General features: G+C 37.1%; 1 protein-coding gene and 1 long non-coding RNA gene across 3 annotated transcripts in view; both read left to right on the top strand.

Moving 5' to 3' along the window:
- Positions 1-24,507, top strand: part of LOC143247371 (myelin regulatory factor-like) — a 351,121-nt gene that overhangs the window by 11,612 nt on the left and 315,002 nt on the right. The gene's annotated exons all lie outside the window — the stretch shown is intronic.
- LOC143247372 (uncharacterized) lies at positions 2,949-15,230 on the top strand. The gene is made up of 2 exons (XR_013026532.1): positions 2,949-4,494; positions 14,627-15,230. It is a non-coding gene; the product is annotated as an uncharacterized LOC143247372 (long non-coding RNA).

The raw sequence follows: 24,507 nt of genomic DNA, 5'->3' as shown, positions 1-24,507 counted from the left end.
TTTAGAACAATAATGAGCTTCTTGAAAACCACATCCCAACGCAATTTGGATGTATCCTCTCATCTAGTAAGTGAAGGCTATAGTTGTGGAAAAAACCATGGTGAATTAAAAAGATAGTAAACAAATATTAAGGTTAACTCAGGTTCACAAGTTTCAGCCATGCTGCACAGTCAGTAGCTGTTTTTATGCGAAAGATGACTGACGAGATGAGAATCATAGCAATTCCATTAGACCACATATTGGCTAAGTCTTCTAATTCAACTCCAATAAACGTTTATGATTCTGGTGTGTGGTGTGCTGAAACGCCCAAATTCAGTTGATAATGTGAGAAAGTCTGTCAATGTGTTGATATTATAATACTAACCTTACCATTCTTCACAAAATCTTGTCATAGTATTCCTAGTAGTAGTAGTGCCAACATCAGTTATGGATCCTGGAACTGAAATACTATAGGAAAATTGTGGAAAATCAAAGTTTTCGCTTATCAAGGATACTGCAGGTGAAAAATGTGAGGCAAGACATGTTTCAGCAGGAGCTATGTGATATACATCAAAAAAGGGATTTGAAACTTTTGCATGTGCTATGTACATATAAGCCAAGTTGGAATCGTTTTGCAACAATTAACATTTCGACGGCGGAGAGGAGAATGGAATCATTGTAAATGCACAACATGTGAGGAATTAGTACATGTCTGTATTGCCCCAAGTGTTAGTGACTTAGTACAAAAATTGACGGCACCATAACTGGTGGGAATTACAGGCACATTTTTTCCACTGTACCCTTCCTTCAGGAACACGAACTAACAGATGGGAGTTCTTCATCCACCAAGATGAAGATTTAAATACATATCAAATGTGGTGAAACGATATATTAACGAGACAAGAAGCCAACTGAACAATATTAGATATAGATTGGCATGCACAAAGTCCCGGTATAAACATTCTTGAGATTTTTGTTTTCTATAAGATCCTAGATTAGGAAGTCGTAAAATAACTTCATTGGAACTTGGGGAGGGTTTAATACAGGACATTTGGAACAATATTCTATAATATTACTTTGGTAAACTGTAAGGAAGCGTGAAAACAAGATGTTTATAATCTGTATAAAGCACAAGTCTTACCAAACATTAGTACTTTGTATAATTTATTCGCTTTTTTTTTATATTATATGATTTAGAACATTAAGAAAGTTGCCATCCAGTTGCACGTACTCGTGGTTGTTTTTTCCTGTGTTTGTAATGCTTGTGTCTTTCCATTACTGTACACCAGATGATGTTCACTTTCACTTGAGTTTTTGGCAATGTTCTAAACTTGGTTTATTCTAGACCATTGAAGTTGCGTATCCACCAGGGTGAAATGTATTAGTAAAAATAAACGCATTGCTGAACTGGTTAGGTTTTGAGTTTTTATACATGAATTTTGTCTTTAGTGACGTACGAGTGTTTTTCTTATAGTAAAGCCACATCGGACTATCTGCCGAGCCCACCGAGGGGAAGCGAACCCATGATTTTAGCGTTGTAAATCCGTAGACATACCACTGTACTAGCGGGGGGCGTTAGTGATGTGCAGTCAATCAGTTTGAAGCTATGAAAAGAATGCCTTTATAAATATTTTACCGTGTTTGTATTTTCATCGAACAATAAAAAAATTTTGACGCGAATATAAATTGTAGGATCAAACGCATGGCAATGCTTTAAAGTATATTAAAGTTATTTGTTAAATCCAATTTGTCGTTAAATCTGATATAATTTTAGTATCATACGAGGAGACATGGTTGTTTAAAAGTAAGACCTCCATCATCGTGTGGTTAGCAAGATAAGTTTTACTTCTCCCCAGACTTCACTACATGATAGTTTCTGACCAGTTCCGCTAATTGACCAAATTAATTATATTTTATTGTAATAATTTATCATGACATATTTATGAACAGGTGGTTTGGGCACTCGACTTGCAATATGAGGGTTGCAGGTTCGAATCTCTGTCATATTAAACCATGCTCTCCCTTTCAGCCGTGTGGGACAATATAATGTGACGATCAATCACACTATTCGTCGGTAAAAGAATAGCCCAAGAATTGGCGGTGGGTGGTGATTATTAGCTGTCTTCCCTTTAATCTGACACTTCTAAATTAGCGACGGCTAGCGCATATAGCATTGGTGTAGCGTTGCGCAAAATTCAACAACAAACATGACATATTTCACATAATGTTTAAGCTATCATAAGCAATTCTAGCTGTAATATAATTACAATCAATATATATCAGTTTAGTAAGAATTGTTAATTTAACAAGAAGAGTAGGGATCGTCAAAGAAGTACAGAAGCAAGTTGAATCAAAATGCAAATATTATTAATATTTCCAAACATACAACTAGGAATTCAAGACATGTAAACAGATAACACTGGAAATAGTGTCTACATTATTTTAAAGTCATAACTCCCTATATTGACTCCACTATATTTGATAAGCATTGTACACAATTTCTGAAGCTAAAAATTCCCATTCTAACTATTATAACTGACAAGTTCTGTCCACATGGAGCTAATTTAAGTTAGTAGTTGTTACTAATCTAGTTTCTTATGTTTTGTGTGTCCATTTATGGAGAACAAATTGTAAGCTACATACGTGTATATGCGTTCAGTTAAATGCTACCTGACCACTACAACAAAGAATAAACACGTGTACTTGCAAGTGAATACAGCGAACGAAATGTCAAAATGTCCCTCTTGAAAGCAAAAACTGTATCACCACAGAATTAATGACCGACTTCCATCAATGTCATTGCATAATGTAACAAAATATGAGCATCGACAAAGCAATCTTATGAGAAAGTAATAATTTTTTTTCTAAGATAATACAACACGGATTATTGCAATGTAAACAGATGCAGTGACATATATATCTTTGGGTATATTCTTAAACAGCTTGCTGTGTACAAGTGTTTGCTAGAATAAGGCAACACAAATAATGCACACGAAATAGTAAATAGCAACACACTTAGCGTAAGTCTACAACTATTACCCTAACATCAAATATTTAAAAATAACAACACGTGTATGAAGTAGTGCTATACGCAGTGGTAATAAATACTAAATACACACTCAGGGTTTTAGCTAAGTATAAGAAACAGTAGAAAGAACCACCACCATCAACTGAGTAGCAGAATCTACTATGGCAATCGTCCGCTATTAAAAGAGTTGTTGAAATATAATTACAGAAATCCACGTAGAGACAGCAAACTCGAGTAACGATGAACAATATTGACTCGAGAAATGACACACAGCAGCAAGATCGGAAACTTTTCATATCACAGTTTCCAATTGCTGCGGTAGAAAATACACCGGCTGTAGTTCCAAACTAACGCAAACACTAGGAAAATATCAGATTTTTTTTTGATGGCGGAAAGAGAACGATTTACAAAATTTCACAGAACGACAAAATTAAGGACATCGAGTTAAGTTTAAAGCTACTCTTTCAGTTTTTGTTCATTTTCAAAATTCCTATGTGATCCTACACAGCAGTAGATATAATTTATAATAATTGTATAGTGGAGACACAATAGAGATTTGTAGCTTGAGCAAACTGTCAACAGTCAGTCTTCAGCCTTGTATTATTACTTTTTTGTGATGCGATCCATATTCATAGACTCTAAATTCTCAGTTTTGATTACCTTGTATGTTGGTTTTGTTAATGCACAGCAAATATATTCCTAAAGTAAGACTCAACCCCTACTAACTACGTATACAATTTTATTTATAGAAAAAGAACCTTTTCAAATAAAACAGATACCTCTAAAACATCACTTTAGATATAGCTTCGTGTCTTTTAAAGTTTTTATTTACTGAGACATGTGGCTTTGTGCCTGAGATTTCGTGTAAACATGCGTTTACTAGGACTCGAGTACAAAGGCAGTCGATCTTCGTAACATCACATATATTATGCTTTTGTGACCACGTAAATAAATTTTCAGTGAAAAATAATCGACCCTTAAATATGTCACCGACATTTGCAGGGCATTATACGGTATGTCTGGCTAGGTTTTCGCGCAAAATATCTAGCTGATTTATTGTAAACTTGTGAAACAATAACAGCTAGAGGGGCGTTAAATTGTCGTTAAATCTAGTGTAATTTTAACCTTAATGCATAGATGGCAGCACATGTTCAAATGTTGTTCTGACAGGATTGTCGTACCGGAGCACGAAAACAATAATTGTTTTTATTAGTTAACGCCCTTGTAAGTAGTTATCCTTGAAAAATCCCAAGCAGTGTGTAATTTCGGAAAGTCCATTAGTGTCTCAATCTTATATGTGTAGTTGTTTTTCGGCATTTCGTTTCAAGTGGTAAATGGGACCAAGTTTTTTGGCGCTAAACGGGTATAATACCAATGGTGCCACATAAATTGTTCAAAATTCTCTCATATTTTGCTGCGTCACTGTTACTACCACTACACAAAAGCGAGTGTAAGGTTTTTTTCTCTATATTACCAGAATATAAAGGGTAGGTAAATACTGTTAGTTAATTCACATAGGTAATGTTATTTATGTGCATTATGTAGCTGTTATGTTTATAGCGTAAGAGAGGAAAGTCGGATTACTGACTCGTGATTCACTAGAGGCAGGGCCCGGCATGGCCAAGCGTGTTAAGACGTGCGACTCGTAATCTGAGGGTTGCGAGTTCGCATCCCCGTTGCGCCAAACATACTCGCCCTTTCAGCCGTGGGGGTGTTATAATGTGACGATCAATCCAACTATTCGTTGGTAAAAGCGTAGCCCAAGGGTTAGCGGTGATGACTAGCTGCCTTAATGTGATAGCCCTCGAGATCAATGAAAACCATTTCATGAACAGAAGGGCAGAGTATGTATACATAGGCTACTGCTACCATTCGTCTTTAGGAATTATTCTAAGAGGAGCCAGGCTTTATCCTTTGAGTTCTAACAAAATTGCCGGGTGATTAAGGCACTCGACTCGTAATCTGAAGGTCGCGATTTCGAATCCTCGTTACACCAAATATGCTCGCCCTTTCAGCCGTGGGGAAGTTATAATGTGACGATCAATCCCACTGTTCTTTGGTAAAAGCGTAGCCCAAGGGTTGGCGGTGATGACTAGCTGCCTTCCCTCTAGTCTTATGCTGTTAAATTATGGAGGGCTAGCGCAGATAGCCCTCGAGTAGCTTTGCTCGAAATTAAAAAACAAACAAATATTATTTTATGTCCTTTAAGTCCTCGAGTAGCTTTGCGCTAAATTCAAAATTAATCAAACCGACTTGTGTGTGTAATATAAGCCTATTTCTACGTTATATATGAGAACACTGTGGTATAGTGTTTCAAATACCGTGATACCTTGAGGTGCCATCAGGAACATACTAGAGTTAGGTCTTGCAACACAGACTTTGCCAGCCTGTCTTTTCAGTGATATCAGTTTACAACCTAATGCTTTTCTAGATAAAATGTTGTTTCTATCACTGTAGTAAATTATCATGCAGTTTATAAATTCGTGTGTTTTGAAGGTTTAAAGTCTGCAACTACGAAATTCACTGATTTGCTTGTTTTGAATTTCGCGCAAAGCTACTCGAGGGCTATCTGCGCTAGCCGTCCCTAATTTAACAGTGAAAGACAAGAGGAAGGTAGCTAATCATCACTACCCACCGCCAATTCTTGGGACACTCTTTTACCAACGAATGGTGGGATTGACTGCACATTATAACGTCCTCATAGCTAAAAGGGAGAGCATGTTTGATGTGACGGGGATTCGAACCCGCGACCCTCGGATTACAAGTCGAGCGCCTTAACCACATGGCCCAATTATTTTGGATCATGACCAAGATATCTTATTGCAGAATTTATTTTGAATGTGTTTTTTGTTCCCTTTGAGTAAATTTACTATGTTTTAATTATTGACGAAGAAAAGGTACCCGTAACAAGGTACTTAACCTTATAAGTCCAGAAAAAATATCATCAGTGATTATAATCCGTGACTATAAAAGATATTAAATATGTGCAACTTTATGATGATCCTTGATTTGTTGTTACATTTAAACCTGTTTTTTTTTGTTGGATATGATGATAACAGCGTGGTCACGTATTTAGAAAGCTAGAGGCATGTGTATGTGTGTTTTATTAGAGCCGAGGGGAATCGAAACTCTGGTTTTAATGTTGTAAGCCACTTACCGTTGTTCCACCGGAGGAGTGCCTGGAGGAACCAAGAATGAAAACGTCAAAAAATCTGAAAAATTATTCTCAAAACTGGAGAATTTGGGAAGCTTAGAAAAACTGTCAAAATGTAAGAAAATTATACTTAAAAAAACAGACTTGCCAAAGTTGGGAAAATTATAGAATTAAAAACAATTACTCAGAACCTCAAGGAAAATTCAAACATCATTATAAGTTCTGAAAAAGTTATAGAATTTTAAAAAGTGATCAAAATATCAAGGAAGATTAAAAAAAAAACATTTCAGTAACCTGATAAAGCGACCAAGATGTCAAGGAAAAATTTTGCAGTTATTCCCAAATCTAAAAGAAAAACAACTCTGGAAACATGAAAAAGCGAACATAATATCAGGGGTAATTGGAACATTGTTTCAAACCTTTAAAACTTGGTCAGTTTGAAAAAATGATCAAAAACTCAGAAAAAGTTATTCCAAAACTTGGTAATGCTAGGGAAAATTGCAGGCTTTCACTTTTCATTTAGTCTTAGTACTTATATATTCCCGCAAAATATGCTGATCAGCCTTAAGAATAATTGGGATATTTTGATTTAATAATTGTTGGCCATTGTGTGTTATTTTATCTGGTAATAACTTGAAGCTAATGATAGGTTAGATGAAGCGCTCTTTTGTGAACAAATATTAAAATTTTTAGTGTCTACCTCATTCAGTATTTTGTTTTTGAATTTCGCACAAAGTTATACGAGGGTTATCTGTGCAAGCCGCCCTTAATTTAGCAGGAAAAGACTAGAGGGTAGGCAGCTAGTTGTCACCATCCACCGCCGGCTCTTGGGTTACTCTTTCACTGACGAAAACTGAGATTGACTGACAAATTATAACGCCACACATTTAAACGACAAGTAGCATTTGGTGACGGGAAACGAACACTTTGTTCGTTCTGAGGTTATTGTTACTCCGTATAACAGCTTTTCAAGCTAAAGTCACATACTTGGGATAGTTGGTGCGTTAACAGAATGAGATAAAAGTAGTCAAAGAGCTAGCGGTGGGTGCATTCGACTGTCTACGCTATCATTTCAAAATTACGAACGGTTAGTTGTGTAGTTTTGTGCGAAAATTCTGGAAGAAAGAAAGAACCTTGTTTAAAAAAATATTTTAAGTAATTGATCAATTATATTGTGTAACTAACTTAATCATAAAATACACCCATTAGAATTTCCTGTTTGTCTAGTATGATTAATCTTAAAAAATTAAAATATTTTTGTATTTATTTAAACATACAGAATTGTGAGTTCTTATTTCAACTGCGTACAAATTAAAATTCTAGTCGTAACTACTCTCGACCGCAGATTATCATTACCCAGTGTTGATGTAGTAGAACATTTTGTGCCGGACTTCACTTAAATCCTGATAAATTTCCGGTCCTTGAATTATTCATGAGCATGTAAGCTGTGTTTTAGGTATTTAATTTATTTATAATTATCAGACACTTATCGATTTAGATTGCATAACCAGATGGCGTATCTGAGCCATAAAAACTTAACGGATGCGTCATCTGTAGCTCATATTATATTTATATATATACAAGATTTCCGCATGAGAGAATATAATTTGTTGTTTTTTAAAGTAACAAAACAGTAAAGTCTAGGAGCGGCGCTTCGATCATCTGCAGCCCAGCAACACTGCTGATAATTTATACAGCTCTGTATTTCTAACAGTTATCAGTTTTCTTTGTTTTGTCCTTTACACAATATTCAACGTGGTTCCCTTCGTTTTATATGTATTATTTGTATGTGTGGGTGTGGGAAAAAGTTACAAGCGTAGTGATATCGTTACGATCTTTACGCCCTTTTAAGGAACTTCAGGTATTAGCAATATGTATTCGCTATAAGGTGGCAGGATACATAAATTTCGTATTTATTATAAACGCACGTAACCTGCGTCTATAAAACAATCTCAGCAGATTCCTTTTTGTCTCTCTCTTTTGTTTCAGGAGTCGATTCTACACACTGGTGTGCCATCCTAATGAAGACTGAAACGGCGAATTGTAACAATGCTACGTGTTCAAAATAATAAACTCAGTTTTTAAGCTTAAATGTTTGGGCGATCCCTTTTACGCTTTCATTATCAAAACTTGTAATTCCTGGCTTGCTTCGGTCTTTACTATGAAATTAATAGTTCTTGTAAACGTATTTTAACTATAAGAACACCTGTGCCACGTCAATTGGTTTCTATCGCACAAATTCATTTTTTTAAACATTATTTAAATAAATTTTATCGTATTTTAACTCGAAGTTGGAATGCCTGGGCTGTGTTTGTCTCGGGGATCAAACGGTAAATTCAAGCTGATCCATGAGCGTAGATCCTGTGAAGATGGGGGTGATACATCCCTCCCTTCATTTTAGGTGGGGCGTATGGTGCATACAATCATTCCCCCCACCTACAGTTTGGTCTGTTGAATTGTTTTATTGCGTCACAGGCCTACAAATTGTGTGTTTGTTCTTGTGATTCTCGTGTTCTTACCAATCGAATTACATATTAGGCCTAAATGTAGGCTTTTTTAGTAGCTGAAATGTAGATCTTTAATATAGGTGTGCTTCTAAGCTTTTTGATTTAAGCGATAGTTCGTAAGTATCAGTCAGTAGGCCTAAGTATACATGTAAGGCTTGCAAGCACTATCACAGAATCTACCTACGTCTTGTACGTAGTGTAAGATTAAGTAAAATTTTCATCACAACAGATTTAACAAAGCATGAAATTCGAAAATATTACTCCCAAGCGTAAACTCCTGTGATCTAGATCTGGCAGACCATTTGTAGCTTGTAGCTGCATCACTCTTATGTGTATATTGTGCGGTTTTCCTATGCCATTTGTTCTTATGCATATCTAGCCGGTTTTATTGTCGAACGCTTTATTCTCCTTAGCTGCCGAAACCGCTGACCATAGTGTACGTTTAGTGTACAGTTAACGGCAGGTTCGGACCACTCGGATTCAGACGCGCCCTACATCACTCCCCTTCGTTCCCTTTAGTCTGGGCCTCGATTTTACAACAGGGCTCATTAGACCTGTGTTTGTGGCCCTCATTAATCCATGAAATTTCAGATTATCACCGCTTTCTAATAAAGTGCTGGTGCTTTATGGTAAAAGAACAATATATTCTCTTATCATAGATAGTAAAAATATTGTATTTTCTTGTATAATTAGAACACAAAAGGAGCGATTTCAATGGCCTGAAGCCTCTACACGAATTATATTGCCAGTTTTTGTTTAGGTGTTTTTATTTAATAGACGTGGTTATAGACATTATATCACAACGTGTTTGCCTTTTGATGAGCTTTAACAGGAATATAATATATTTGTGATTGTTTAAGTATTTATCTAGTGGGTACATGAACTTGGTGTCTTGCTTCAGAGGTCAGGCAAATACAAGACAGTCTTTGACAATATTGCATCGTCAGACAGTCACAATGGTCCAGTTAAATACATCCGCCCACTGTGTTCAACACGCTGGTTGTGCCGCCTATCTGCAATTACATGTGCTAATGATCACTACAGTGACATTGTTGATTCTTTGTCTGAATTAGCAAATGTAAAATCAGATGTAGCAGTGAAAGCACGAGGTCTGCTGGACAGATTTGACAAAGGAAAGACAGTTTTAGGATTGTTGATGGCTCAGCATCCATTAGCTGCATTAGAGGAACTAAACCGTGCATTCCAAGCAAAATCAGCGACAGTATCTGGCATCATTGAAGCATCTGCAATGACAATTGAGCAATTGCGGGTATTGCGAACAGAGGAAAATTACAACAAGATATTTGATGAAGCTGAGAAAAAGGTAACTTCCCTAGATCTGGTGCCTATTGAACTACCACGCATTCGCAAACTCCCCAGAAGGATCACAGGTGATGGCTCAGCACACCATTCTGCAACAGCTAGAGATTACTACAAAAGCCAATATTTTGAATTTGTGGACACAGTCATAGAACATCTGACCACTAGATTCAATGCAGACAACAATGACTTGAGGCAATATCTGGCACTTGAGAACATGATCACATCTGGCAAGATTAACAACTCGGTTATAAACTTCTATCCAGAAATCTCTGCACAACGACTCGAGTTTCAGTTGCCCATGTTCAAATGAACAATAAAAGCAGTATCTCTAAAAGGTGCGAAGGATGCTTACTGTAAAATGCATGAAACAAGCCAGCAGATGTTTAGTGAAGTGTTTCTTTTCATAAAAATTTTGCTTGTATGTCCACTATCCAGCTGCGAATGTGAACGCAACTTTTCTACATTAAGACGGTTGAAGACGTGGTTAAGGTCAACTATGTCTCAGTGCCGCCTCAACTATTTGGCAGTTTGTCACACTCACAAAGATGAAGTCAACAAGATGAATATGGAAGAGCTTATGAAAGAATTCATAAACAGATCATCACAAAGGAGGTCTACGTTTGGGAACATGTAGACTAGAGGACTAAATGAATCTTACTTCAATAAAAAGTATGAATAATTATGTGCTACATTGTATTGATGTGTAATTTTCAAGAGTTCACAAAGACATTTTAATTATTTTTGTCAAACACCATGAACAGTTTTTCAGTAGATATAAACTTATCAAGGGTAATTACTAATTTTATTAATATTTGAAAACGTAATTCGTGCAATGAAAGTTATTAGTAACCTTGTAAAGTATAATGGCCATCTTTTATACTGTGCAGTGTGCAGGAATAAATTCATGTGGCAGTTAATTTGTGACACATTTGTCTTTATTCTATTAACATTTTGAAAACTGTTCACAACACCTTACTTATACAAACCTACATGGAAACCTTGAAGTATCGTGGCAACAAGATTACTCTGTGACTGCACGTTTACAGCTTTCAGGTTCACGAAATCAGATATTACCAATTTGCAAATTGAACAGTCCATATAAGTGGTTGCAAAAATCATCCTCCCCCCCATCGGGTGTAAAAAATCTACGTCCCTGAGCTGATCAACTGAGTAATATTTGGCTGAAAAAGATGTCAGAAAACTGTATAGTATAAGTAACCATCTCATGACTGCCTGTACTTATGCCAAGTTATAAAGCAAACTCAAAACCGAAGACACAAGTTCTACAAACATCGTAAAATCTGTTTTGTACAGGAAAAATATAGAGCAAATTAAGGCGGTCAGCATTACTCATCGACAACTCTTGAGCTAGTATTTTTAACTAACGAATAGTGGTATATACTGATATATTGTAACTCACCCGCGGCTGAAAAGGCCAGCATGTTTGGTTAAAGGATTTCGAGCCCACGACCATCAGGTTGCGATCAAACCTCTTAATCACCAGGCCGAATAAGGTAAAGTTTGTTGTTGTTTTCTTGTTTCAGAATTTCGTGCCAAGTAAGCTGCACAAGGACTCTCTTCGCATAGCTGCCTCTAATTGTGAATTGAGAGAATACAGCTGGCCACCAACTGTCACCCTGAGCTCTTGGACTACTCATCTCTGTCTCTTTCTCTTGGGATTTGGGTATCATATGTACCCTGGAGGGTCAGGTGCTCTTTGACCTCTTCCTCCTTCCTTTACTTATATGGTCATGCAGTGTTGGTTGATATGGTTACTGATTTAGGGTCAGAGTTTTCAGATTGATGTTCGTGTACTGGTATACATTTATAGATATTATTTGCCCTATCAGTATGAAGTCTAGTTTGATGGTGGCCTTTTTTTCTATATATATTATTATTATTTTATCTTATTATTTTGTTATTTTTTCATTTATTTATTTTTGGGTTTAAAATATATGTTGATCGGGAAGAAGTGTTTAGGACTATCTTCATCATGTATGTGGTACCTCTCTAGTTCGCATAGTAATTCATTTTTCATCCAATTTTTTATCTAAATACGTTATTGTACTATGTAAGAGTCTATCTGGTGTGGTTGGTATGTTTGAATATTTGTGTATGAATTTAGATGATGTTTCTCTGGGAACTCTGTATGCTGTTGTTAGAAGTGTGTTTTGGATTGCCTGTAACTTCCTTTTAATTGTTTTGTCACATACAGTTATCCATGCTGGAGCTGCATAGTCGATTGCTGGTCTAATGTCTGTTTTGTAAATTTTTAGTATATTGTCTGTTGATGCTCCACTATTCTTGCCAGTTAGACTCCAAGCATAGTTGGTTCTTCGCCAGACTTTAATTTCATTTACATAGTTAATCTATGTTACTTTTGAGTCATAGGTTAGACCTAGAAATTCTGTTGATGTGTTAGGCGGAATTAGTGTTCCATTCATATATATATTTGGCTGTAGTTTTTGTATTTTGTCAGCTTTGTAAAGACGACAAGTTGTGTTTTTGCTGTATTTATTTTTATTTTGTATTTTTCACAGTATTCGCTTATTCTGTTTTGTTGTGGTTGTAGGTTTGTGGCTGTTATTGTTGGTGTTGTGGCACTTTTCCAGACTTATATCATCAGCAAACTGTGAGGAGAATCCATGATTAAGATCCTTCAATGGCAAATTGTTTACATACATGATGAAGAGTACAGGGCTACTACTCATCAGTTGTTCGTTTTGTTTATTTTAAATTTCGCGCAAAGTTACACGAGGACTATCTCCGCAAACCGTCCCTAATTTAACGTTGAAAGGCTAGAGGGAAGACAGCTAGTCGTCGCCCTCTACCAACAACTCGTGGGCTACTCTTTTACCAACGAATGGTGGGATTGATCGTATCATTATAACGCCCCTACGAGTGAAAGGGTAAGCATGTTTGGTGTGACGGGAATTCGAACCCGCTACTCTCAGGATGCGTTGTAAGAGTGATCGTCAAATCTCACTGTTCGAATCCCCTGGCAACGAATTCGCGTTGCGTGCTTTAGTCATTACTGGTCCGAATAGGATACAGGATAATGATTTAGTTAATAGACTAAATTATTTCACAAAATAAAATCCAATCCACATGTTTTGAATGAGGAAAATGTTACAAAAATGAAAGCATTGAAAATAGACCTTTGGTCAAAAACTCATTTTCCACATACTGATAACTTGTGACGAAGTAAATATTTGCTGGTGAAGAATTATGGTGAAGTCATTATAAATACACAGTTCCTAAAAGTTTTATTTTACTGAGACATTTTATTCGAGTTTCTATTTTATAAACAGTAAGAGTTCATTTTTACCACACCTCCACCGCCGCAGTGGCACAGTGGTATGTCTATGGACTTACAACGCTAGAAACCAAGTTTCGATACACGTGGTGAGCAGAACATGTATAGCTATGTGCTTAACTACATATTAACTTATTACTAAATGTGCGAACAATTAAATCCGGAAAAAAAACCAAAAAATGTTTGTTTCTTGAATTTCGCGCAAAGCTAGACGACGGATATCTGCGCTAGTTGTCCATAATTTAGCAGTGTAAGGCACAGGGAAGACAGCTAATCATCACCATCCATCGCTAACTCTTGGGATACTCTTTTACCATCGAATAGTGGGATTGACTATCACTCATAACGCATGTTTGGTGCGACGGGGATTCGAACACGCGTCCCTCAGATTACGAGTCGAGTGCCTTCACCACCTGGCCACGCCGGGCCCTACAAGTATTGGGAATAAGATGTAGAAAACAAATTTTATTTGTAGAAAAAAAAAATCCAGAAGAGTCAAAGAATAGAATAGGCTTAGCGGCTAAGACAAATCCGATGAAAGAAATTCCATGACTGATAAGACAAAAAAATGCAGTTACGACTGAATAGAAGGTTTAAATAATAATAGAGTAACTGGCGAAAAAAAATATCCGAAAAGCCAGAAAAAGTGAAATATTTGTAATAAACTAAAATTATGTCAGTTGGGAATTTTCAGATTTTTGTTGTTGTTAATTTTCTGTTGTTGTTAATGCACTATCGTTATAGATGTGAACAAGAAATGCGTTTGGTGGTTGTGAGAGCCTTGAGGCAACCCAGGATAACTTGTGAACTGAGGAAGAAAACGTAGAATAAAACTAAGAAATGTGCAGTGAAAATGCTATCAAAGTGAATGGTTATTCACAGGGGGCGCTATCATTTTGGAGTGTTCAAGTGTAAAACAATTTATAAGAAAGCCTTTCAAGCAATTTTTATTTTATAAAGCAAAATGTAACTGCAGAAAGTTTTATGTTGTTCGTATCTCTGAGATAAACCTTCCTTTTCACTTTTCTCTTGCCCTCCACACCTCCAGTGGCACAGCTGTGTCTGCGGATTTTAATCGCTAGAAACCGAATTTCGCTACCTGTTATATGCGCGGCACAGATAACCTGTTGTGTAGCATAGTTTTTAACTACAAACAAAGGATATTTTCTTATTTTTGGACAATTCCGTTTTGTTACAGTGATGTATTATTTGCCTTAGTTTTTGCATACTCTGAAATATGTATTGTGTGTTAGAGTTTATATTGTTATCCATGCATTGTAGATTATTTGCCAGTGTTCATTGTTATTTGTATATCGCAGGTTGTACTTGCAAGGAGTGCATTTGGTTTGCACAGAGGTTTACACGCAATGTTTAAAACGATATGCAACATCCAGGGTCAGAACCGTTCCACGATGCTTTTGTCAAGGAAGTCTTTTCTTAGAAAGAAAGAAGAAAAAAAAAGGTCTTCAGAAGAACGTTATTCGTTTAGAGAAACTTTTAAACGATAGAGAGCCAAAAGAGACAGCCATGCTAAACATGAGTTTCCACATTTTCTATAGAACTTCATTAACTCGAACGGCAAAGTGTTTCGAAAACAACGGGCTTCAAAACCACACTCAAAGACAGACGGAGACAACACTATCGTTCAAAAGTAAAGGTTTTGTTTCGAAAGAGAACTTTTTGATTTGAAAAGTCATTGCGATGAAGATTATCTCATCACTTGGTGCTATTAAGAGGATGATAAAAAGAAAGGATTTGAAACTGACACAAACTCATAAGCCAAACGCTCATAAACTTTCAAAGATATTTCTTAATCGACAGCTCTTTCATGAGAATTATGCCTGAAGAAACTGTAATCACAGCAGTTCCTTTTGGTCTTACCGCTCCAATAGATTTTCCATTTGATTAAACATGGCCTTGGAATTTGGCATTCCAGTATTTTTTTCTCCTTGAAAACAAATATAATTTGCTTGAGATAAAGCCGGAAAGAAGAAAGCCAAACTAAATAGAACTGAATGAAAGTTGTTTTTTTTAAATAAGAAATCTAGCAAAGTAACTGACGCAAAAAAGGAAATAAAATCTGAAAAGTCAGAAAAAGTGAAGTAGTTCTAATTGACTAAAAATTAATTATTATTCGGGAAAGTCTGTGAAGATGTCTTTCATAGAAGTTCGCTATAATATAAATTGTTCATCGGTTGTTGCATAGCCATGGCTATCAGCTTAAGCACGTCTGGTAATGCAGGATTGGTTTGTTTTGAATTTTGCGCAAAGCTACGTGCTAGCCGTCCCTAATTTAGCAGTGTAAGATTAGCGGGAAGGCAGCTAGTCATCACCATTCACTGCCAACTCTTGGGCTGCTCTTTTACCAACGAATAGTGGGATTGACCGTAACAATATAATGCCCCCACGACTGAAAGGGCGAGCGTGTTTAGTATGACGAGGATTCCAACCCACGACCCTCAGATTGCGAATCGATTGCTTTAACCACATGGTCATGGCGAGCGAGTAATGCAGGACCAAAAATTATGTTTTTTTTTTATACCATGTGAACATAGATTCTACACTGAAATCAAAACAATATGTTACTCCACGCATTTACACATGGAAACGAAACAGGTGTTTCACCTGCCCACATATATGAGGAAAAAACAAATTTCAACATAAGACAGTCCTTTACGTATTCCTGCTAAATGTATCATTTGCTGTATAATTTGCACACACACACACACAAAATGCAATAATTTATACATTAGACAAACCGTACATCGGCGATCAACCACGACAACATGTAAACTATATTAAACCAGGGAACCAGGATACACCTATAGACAATCATTTTACCATAAACAACCATAGAGTAGAGGAATTTTCGATTCTTGGACTTGTTAGTGGTCCGACAGACATATGCAATAGAGAACGACTATTTAGTTTAAATGAACGATTCTCTTTCATCTATAGATTTTCATTTTTATGTTGAAATTTTATTCGCAGTTTGTTTTACCTTTCCATGACTTGTAATATTTATATAAAAGATGTAGTTTTATATAGAAATTTCACGCTTAACATTCCAAATGCTGAAATACTACATACGCAATTTATTTAAATTTTGCGCATGCGCCTTTGGGTAAGCTGTACGATCTGACGAAGAGTGCTAGCTCGAAACGTGATCCTTTATTTAAAAAAACAAACTTGTCAATTGTTTAACCTCTTCTTTAACTTGTACATTGTTTATTTATTTACATTGTTATCTGTGTACCCAATATTATATATTATTTATCTGAGTATGTGTTGTTATTTATCTGTTTATTTTTGTTTAAAATCCCTACTCTAAGCAATATTTGGCAGAGTTTGATAATGATTATTTATTCACATTAATTATCTGAGTGTAGTGAGGTAACCACATATACTGGTTTAACGTTATTAATTAGTGCGTGTGTAGGGTTACCTATAATCACATAGTTTATGCGTTATTTACTAGAATGTGTTGAGTTTACATATTTTATCACAGTAGGTTCATGTTTTCATTACATAGTGATGACCACGTAAATTACGTAGTGATTTGAAGAATAAGTGAAGCAGCAAGATGATGATCATAGAACTTAAATTCAGCCCTGGTTTGAAAAAGGAAAAAAATACCGATAGATGTAGGATTTATAATGCTAAAGTCAGGTATTCGATTCCCCTCAGTGGACACAGCAGACAGCGTGATATGGCTTGTTGTAAAAAACGCACACAATACACGAGACGTATTCGTTTGTCGTTAAACAAGATGCTGCCCAAAGGGTTGCCAAGAATCGAAACCCAAATCTTCATGTTCTAAATCCTAGTCGTACCACCGAGTCACTGGTGTGGAATGTTTCTTAGAAATGATATAAAGTGTGCTTTAATTGGATTTTCTCGAAAATAAATAATTTTTGGCCTACATTTCTTAAAACCTAAGTCTAATCATGTTGAATGTTCTTTCAAAATATGTAAAAATGTGCAGTATGTAGTATTTTACTGGAAATATTCAAGTACACAGTTAATACCTTTTTTTGCACCATCGATTGCAAGTATTAGTAATACGTTCTAAGCCACGCCATTAAAAATTAAAAACATTTGGAGAGTAGTAATATGCGCAGATAGCCCTCGAATAGCTTTGCGCGAAATTGAAAACAAACAAACAAACAATACTAATATTTCATTGCAGGATATAATCGTTACAGATTTTATCATAGGTTATTGACACTTATTTAACACATTTTTTTCTTTTTTGTTTACGATAAAGTTTACTTTTTTTTTCCGTTTCTATAGGCAGTAATGTATTTCTCAATTAAGGCTATCCTGTTATGAAAGCTACGTTTTCGGGCGTGGAGATCACATATTTTATTGTTGTACGGGTACTCGAGACGATTAAAACCGGCTGATTTCCCTCGCATCTTGAGCACATTTCGGTTGTTGTTTTGAAGTAAGCACAAAGCTACACAATGGGCTATCTGTTCTCTGCCCACCACGGGTATCGAAACCCGGTGTTTAGCGTTTTAAGTCCACAGACATGCCGCTGAGTCACTAGAGGGCTCGCATTTGGGTTCACTGTATCATGCGTTCATAGGCAATTGGATATGCACTTTATTGTATTTTTGACGTAGTTAATAAAGCACATTCCTATGCGTATATCTCTCTCGAACACCGATAATTGTTTTTTAGTTTTTTTTATAGGTACGAAACGATTACATTCACGGATGTTTTTCATACTTAAATCCTTCTATTAGATTGTTGTATACGAAACAAAGTCAGATAATTTATCCTTTTCATCAAACTTGTATTCTTATAGAATACATGAGTAAAAGAAAAATAAATAGAACAAATGCAGCGTTAATTCTGGCGGGCATTTTCACGTGGTTGGTGTTTCATTGAAGAGACATTGACTGCTTGATTCTTTTTCCCATTACGATGATTTTACTCATTAATTTGTATTTTCATACTTGTAAAGTTTTCAGAATAGAAAGTCTAATGTTCGAAGTTGTTTTTGTTTTTTTCACTGAGTACCAGTAGAGATGTCGTACATAAAGTGGAAGTTGTTTTTTTTCCGCTACTATTTTTCTACAGGCTCGAATCAAACGTTTGCAAGACTACAAAGGAATCGTTTAATGCACACGGTTCTTAATGCAGTGTTGAATTTTATCTCATCTACAGGTATACGCTGGATTATGAACGACATCAATCTTTCTCGTTATTACATGCTGTCAACATTACCTGCTGAAATAACGTTATCAATCATATTACGAAGCAAATTCAACAAGCTTAAAACACGAATATTGTACGTAGAATAATAATGGATTAATATTTCATGCCATTTCCTTAAAGCACCAAATGACCTGAGGGAATTCACGCGTTTATTTTTTATAATTTGTTTTTCATCTTTCTTTATTTTCATGTTGTGTTTGTTATAGACTTTGTGTGCAGAACTACACCGTAATATGTTTATCCTTAATGATCCCTAATTCTGAATTGACAAAAAGCACCCAGGTGGTTAAGATCTTCGACTCGTAATCTGTGGGTCGCGAGTTCGAATCCACGTCGCACCAAACATGCTCTCCCTTTCAGCCTTTGGGGCGTTATAATGTAACGGTCAATCCCACTATTCTTTGGTAAAAGAATAGCCCAAGAGTTGGCGGTGGGTGGTGATGACTAGCTACCTTTCCTCTAGTCTTACACTGCTAAATTAGGGATGGCTAGCGCAGATAGCCCTCGTGTAGCTTTGCGCAAAATTCAAAAACAAACAAATTTATTTTGTAGCTTTGTGCTTAATTACAAACAAACATTAAACTATCTACAGTGTTGTGCTACAAGTTTATCAACCCTCACAAACAACCATCTTGCAATCTTGCAAAATGTGTTCAAAACAGACATGTATACATCGTCCTAACCCGCAAGTGTTCTTATACCCGTCAAATGCGGCATTTATTTCTTTCGCTTCGTGGAGGTGGCGGGAAGGCGGACGGACGTGTACGTCATTCGCCATATTTCTTCCTATAGTTTCGTGAAATCCCCCCCTACAGGCTGGCTGGTCTCTTCATATTTGGATAAATATTTATGATATACTACTTAACTTGTACTTCCATGGTGTTATAAAAACACGTAGATTCAAGAAGTATTGATAAAAAATGAAATAGAAACCCAATAACCCGAGCGCTTTCGAAAGCTGGACCATTCTATTTCATTTCTAATAAGACTTCTTGGACCTACGTGTTTTTATAACTTGTACTTCCAGCTATTTTGGAGATTTAGAATACACTCAAAAACCCGTGAAAGTTCCACAACTACCAAAGTTTAGGAAGTAAGTACTTAGACAGTAGCAAGTAGGAAACTTGAAATTGTTATCAAACTCGTAAAAATAGGAACAAGAAATAAAGCGAGTTTTTTGTTTTTCTAATAATACCTCTGGGACATGCCCAACACCCTCCGAAAGTTTTATGACCGGAAAGCAGAAAAATGCTTTTTACGGGTAGACAAACAGACAGATACAAGCCGTGTTTTAATATAAGCGATGTATTCGTTTCGTATTCTTATCTGGTGGCTTAGCTTTCATAAAAAAGTGTAGGCTACGTTAATTAGTAAGCAGAACGGGTAATGAATTCCTTTAAAATAATTTACTTGGAGCAACCACTGAAATAATGACATGAAGACTTACGGAAACAACACCGCAATATTAGTTAGTATTCTGGTCCTCTTCTGTATGGTGACACATCGTTAACAATTGTTATCACAAAATAGCACCAGATGTTCTCTTTCTGACACGTTTATCACTAGGCTTGAGAGCTAGTGTATTAAATGGGCGGAAAATATGTTTGTGTTTATAATTTGCAAGTATTAATAGCAGATAGATAACGAAACTAAGTAAAGGAATAATAAATCGATCATAAATTAAGAAATTCCATTTAAACTATTACCACTAAGTATGAGATTTACGCACTGAGGGATAAGTTTGTTTTTCTTGTTGTTTTGAGTGTATTTGTATAGTACACTTCATGACACAGATAAACTGTCTGTACGTTACGCATTAACATTCTTATGGAAAAGGAAGCACCTCAAAACATCCCAGTTATACCAAAGATGCTCGATCTTTTACCCGTGGGGACGTTACAATGTGACGATCAGTCCCACTGTTTGTTGGTAAAGAAGTAGTCCAAGAGTTGGCGGTGGCTGGTGATGATTAGCTGCCTTTTCTAGTTTTATGCTGCCATATTAGGGACGGTAGAGTAAATAGCCCTCTTGTAGCTTTGCGCGAATTTCAAAACAAACCAAGCCAAAACCTTAAGAAATCTGCTGAAACAATTGAAGATTAGTTTATACTGCCATTGACTCTCTCAGAGCTGTTCAAATGTATCTCTTCATTTCTTTAATGGCGACGCGGGTAAAGTTTAGATCTCTCATTCACTAAAACGCCAAAAAGGTAGCCAGGTACGGTCATACATTCTAAACTCTTAAAGATGTTTCCAGTGTCATTGGTTTGGACACTCGAAAACATCATGTCGTGGTTCCTTGAAGTGTGGTCGTTGCGGTGTCAAGGACCACGATGTCTATGAGAGTAAAACAGACCCTCATTGCGTCAAATGCAAGGTTCTCAGCCGTCCTACTTTCGTTCTTGCCCTAAATGGTTGGAAGCAAAAGAGGTGCAACGTTTGAAGACCGTTCAAAACATTACTTACCATGAGGCTCGAAAGTTACTGCCCACCACTTCATCTCGGAAGTTTGTTGCTGCACTTCGTTCAACTACTATAGTGGGAGTGCAGACGGATTTCTCTGTGCCTCCAAAAGAATAATTCTCAAGCCATATGAAAAGTATTTAGACCTCCATGGTTAAAAATGCTGATGAATCAACGTCAGCACCCATCTATGCCCCTAACGTTCATTCTAGCAAACCCCAAGATCCACTTCCATTGGTTCCAGGTAGGGGCATTTCGTCGGGCATCTTCTTCTCCCGACCCAAGATGCAAAACGGTCATTCGTCTACGTCCCCAGTCGCTGGAATCCTCTTCCAACGACAGAGACTTGCCTAACTGACCCAGGGCAGGATCCATGGAGGTCGATAGACCTCCCTCAAATAAAGGAAAACGATGTGGTCGAAAACAGGACCGTTCACCCAGTTCGCCTACAGAAATAAAAATGGCCACTTTGATACAATATAACTGACAAGGTTTACGTTCTAATCTGGATGACATCAAAGCGTTGATTGCTTCCTACTATCTTGTATGCCTTTCTTTACAGGGAACATTACTGAAACCTGCAGATACAGTCACCTTTCGGTAGTTTTCTTTGTACAGAAATGACAGGTTATGTGATGGACGAGTGCCCACCCTGTCTTTGCACTCGACACACTCTTGGAGGTCGTAGTCATCCATGTTTCTTTGGGTCGTACCATCACTGTTTGTTCTCTATACCTGTTTCCTGAAGAGACCTATGATTTTTCAGACCTTGATGCTCTCGTTGAACAGTTGCCATCTCCCTTTTTAATCCCAGGTGACTTTAATGGATATAATCACCCCTGTGGAGGTACTGATATTGATGGGAGGAGTCGCTCCGTAGAGCGTATGTTCTCAGATCACAACCTTTCTCTTTTGAGTACTGGTTTGTATACTTATTTTCATGCATCTAGTCAGTTCTTTACTACTATTGATCTCTTAATTTGCTCTCCTTCATTATTCTTGCACTTTTCATGGAGGGTTGACAATAACCCACGAGGCAGTGATCAATTTCCTATCATTTTGAGAGAGACTGGCCGTGGTCGATGCCACCGGACCCGCTTGCCCCGGTGGAAGCTGAATCACGCCAACTGGCCCTCTTTCACTGCTCTCGCAGAATTTCATCCTGTAAGCCATTAGTAGATGACTGTGTGGTACCTATGACTGAAGGTATTATACAGGCAGCTGCTCAATGTATTCTTGAAACCTCGACACGTTTTCCACGATATTCTCGTCCGTGGTGGAATCTGCCTGCCACATGGCATGGAAGGCTCAAAAACTGGCTTGGTATATTTTTCGTAGGTATCTCACACTCTCGAACCGCTTCGCTTTCCAGCAGGCCCCTGGATATGCTCGGCAGGAAAGCCGTCAAAGTCAGAAGGAATCTTGGATTAAGTTTACAACTAGCACATTTTCTCTCTCCAGTTCCAAAGTCATATGGAACAAGACTCGAAAGGTCAGTGGGCAATATAATTCTGTCCCCCTTTTGATCTTGCTTTCTGATGACCAGGAAGTAGCTGATACCGGGACCATCGCCAATACTCTAGGTGAAAGCTTTTGCTGGGTATCTAGCACTTGTGCTTGTTCTTACACCTTCTTAATCATCAAGACTCGGGTAGAACGATCATCTCTTTTCTTTCGAGCTGATTGTCTCTATGACTATAATCGTCCCTTTACACTGGTGGAACTCAAACTGGCCCTTCATCGGTCTGGCAGTAAATCGGTTGGACCTGATAATGTACACTATAAAATGCTGTGCCAGCTACCTCCTGCTTCTCTTGCTGTTCTTCTGATTGTTTTTAACTGGATCTGGCAGGAGAATGTCTTTCCTGATGCCTGGCACCAGGCTATTGTCCTACCTTTCTCTAAGCCTGTGAATGATCCCAATATTCCTTCAAACTACCGTTCAATTGCTTTGACGAGCTGTCTCTGTAAGACCTTAGAGAAGATGATTGATGCTCGTCTTGTTTGGTTTCTCGAATCAAACAACTTCCTCTCGCCCACTCAATGTGGATTCCGACGACAGCGCTCCAACATGTAACACCTCATTGATCTTTTTAATGCTATTTAAGTTTTTAATTCATAAATCAGACCTTTTTTAAATATGATTCCTTTTTACGAATTAAAGTACAACTAGTTCAATGTAAAATTAAGAAATGTTTCAAAAATACAGTAAAGGACTAAATAATGTATTGCACAGGAGGGGGAAAAATGAGCTGACTTTGAATTTCGCGCAAAGCTACACGAGGTATATATGCGCTAGCCGGCCCTAATTTAGCAGTGTAAGACTAGAGGTAAAGCAGCTAGTCATAACCACCTACCGCCAACTCTTGGGTTATTCTTTTACCAACGAATAGTGGGATTAACCGTTACATTAAAATACCCCTACGGTTGAAGGGACGAACATGTTTGGTGTGACGGGGATTCGAACCAGAAACAATGGGACTGTTTTAATACAGTAAAGGACTAAATAACATACTGTACAGGTTGGGAAATAACATAAAACGATGGGACTGTTCCTTGTGTCAAAACACTGTAAAGAACTAAACATACTATACAGGGGAAAAACAATGGGACTGTTTCAAGTACCAAAAACACGGTAAATTACTGAACAATATTGTGTACAGGGAGAAAAACAATAAAAAACGATGGGCTGTTTCAAGTCTCAGAAACACAGTAAAGGACTAAATAACATATTATTCGGGGGGAAAACACAACATAAAGCGATGGGACTGTTCACAGCATCATCAGCTTTTGTTATCCTTTACAGCTGCGTTTCCCAAAGTGTGGGACACAAATAATATCTTAGGGGGGCGGTGAGCGATTAGGATAGTGTCAGTAGTAATAAAATGCAAAATTAAGCGTCTTAATGTATTAAATTTAGCAGTGTAAAGAAGAGGGAAGGCAGCTAGTCATCACCATCCACCGCCTCCTGTTGGGCAACTCTTTTACCAACGAATAGTTGGTTGACCGTAACATTATTACGTCTCCACGACTGAAAAGGCGAGTATGTTTGGTGTGACGGGGATTCGAATCCGCGACCCTCAGATTAAGTGTCGAGGACCCTAACTACCTGGCCATGCCGGTCGTAAATCGGAATGAAGCAAGATAAAATGAATTACACGTCTCTCTCGTTACTGTGCTTTTTATGATAAATTTTGAATATCGTGACTCGCGACCGTAAATATTAGTTATTTAAACATTAGTATGTGTAGAAGCTGAGTATACCCAACTTTGCGAGCACGTATTTTGTTAGTGGGCCATGCTATGTTCTTGTTTTTGTACACGAAGTTTCCTCTGAATCTTGACCTTTAAAAACCATAAAATACTCTAACCTCCATATTATTATAGGGGTGATAATAAGTTGGTGAAATAGTTAAAAGTTGTGTTCTGTGGCCATCGATTTCGTAGATACTTTGAGTGTATTGTAGATTGTTGTTACTGTAAGAACCGGTAGGTGGTGATCTTGGAAAGTA

Source organism: Tachypleus tridentatus, chromosome 3 (genome assembly GCF_004210375.1).
Source record: "Tachypleus tridentatus isolate NWPU-2018 chromosome 3, ASM421037v1, whole genome shotgun sequence".
Taxonomy (NCBI): domain Eukaryota; kingdom Metazoa; phylum Arthropoda; class Merostomata; order Xiphosura; family Limulidae; genus Tachypleus; species Tachypleus tridentatus.
Note: the sequence above shows the minus strand (reverse complement) of the source record. Positions and strands in the feature narration are given on the sequence as shown.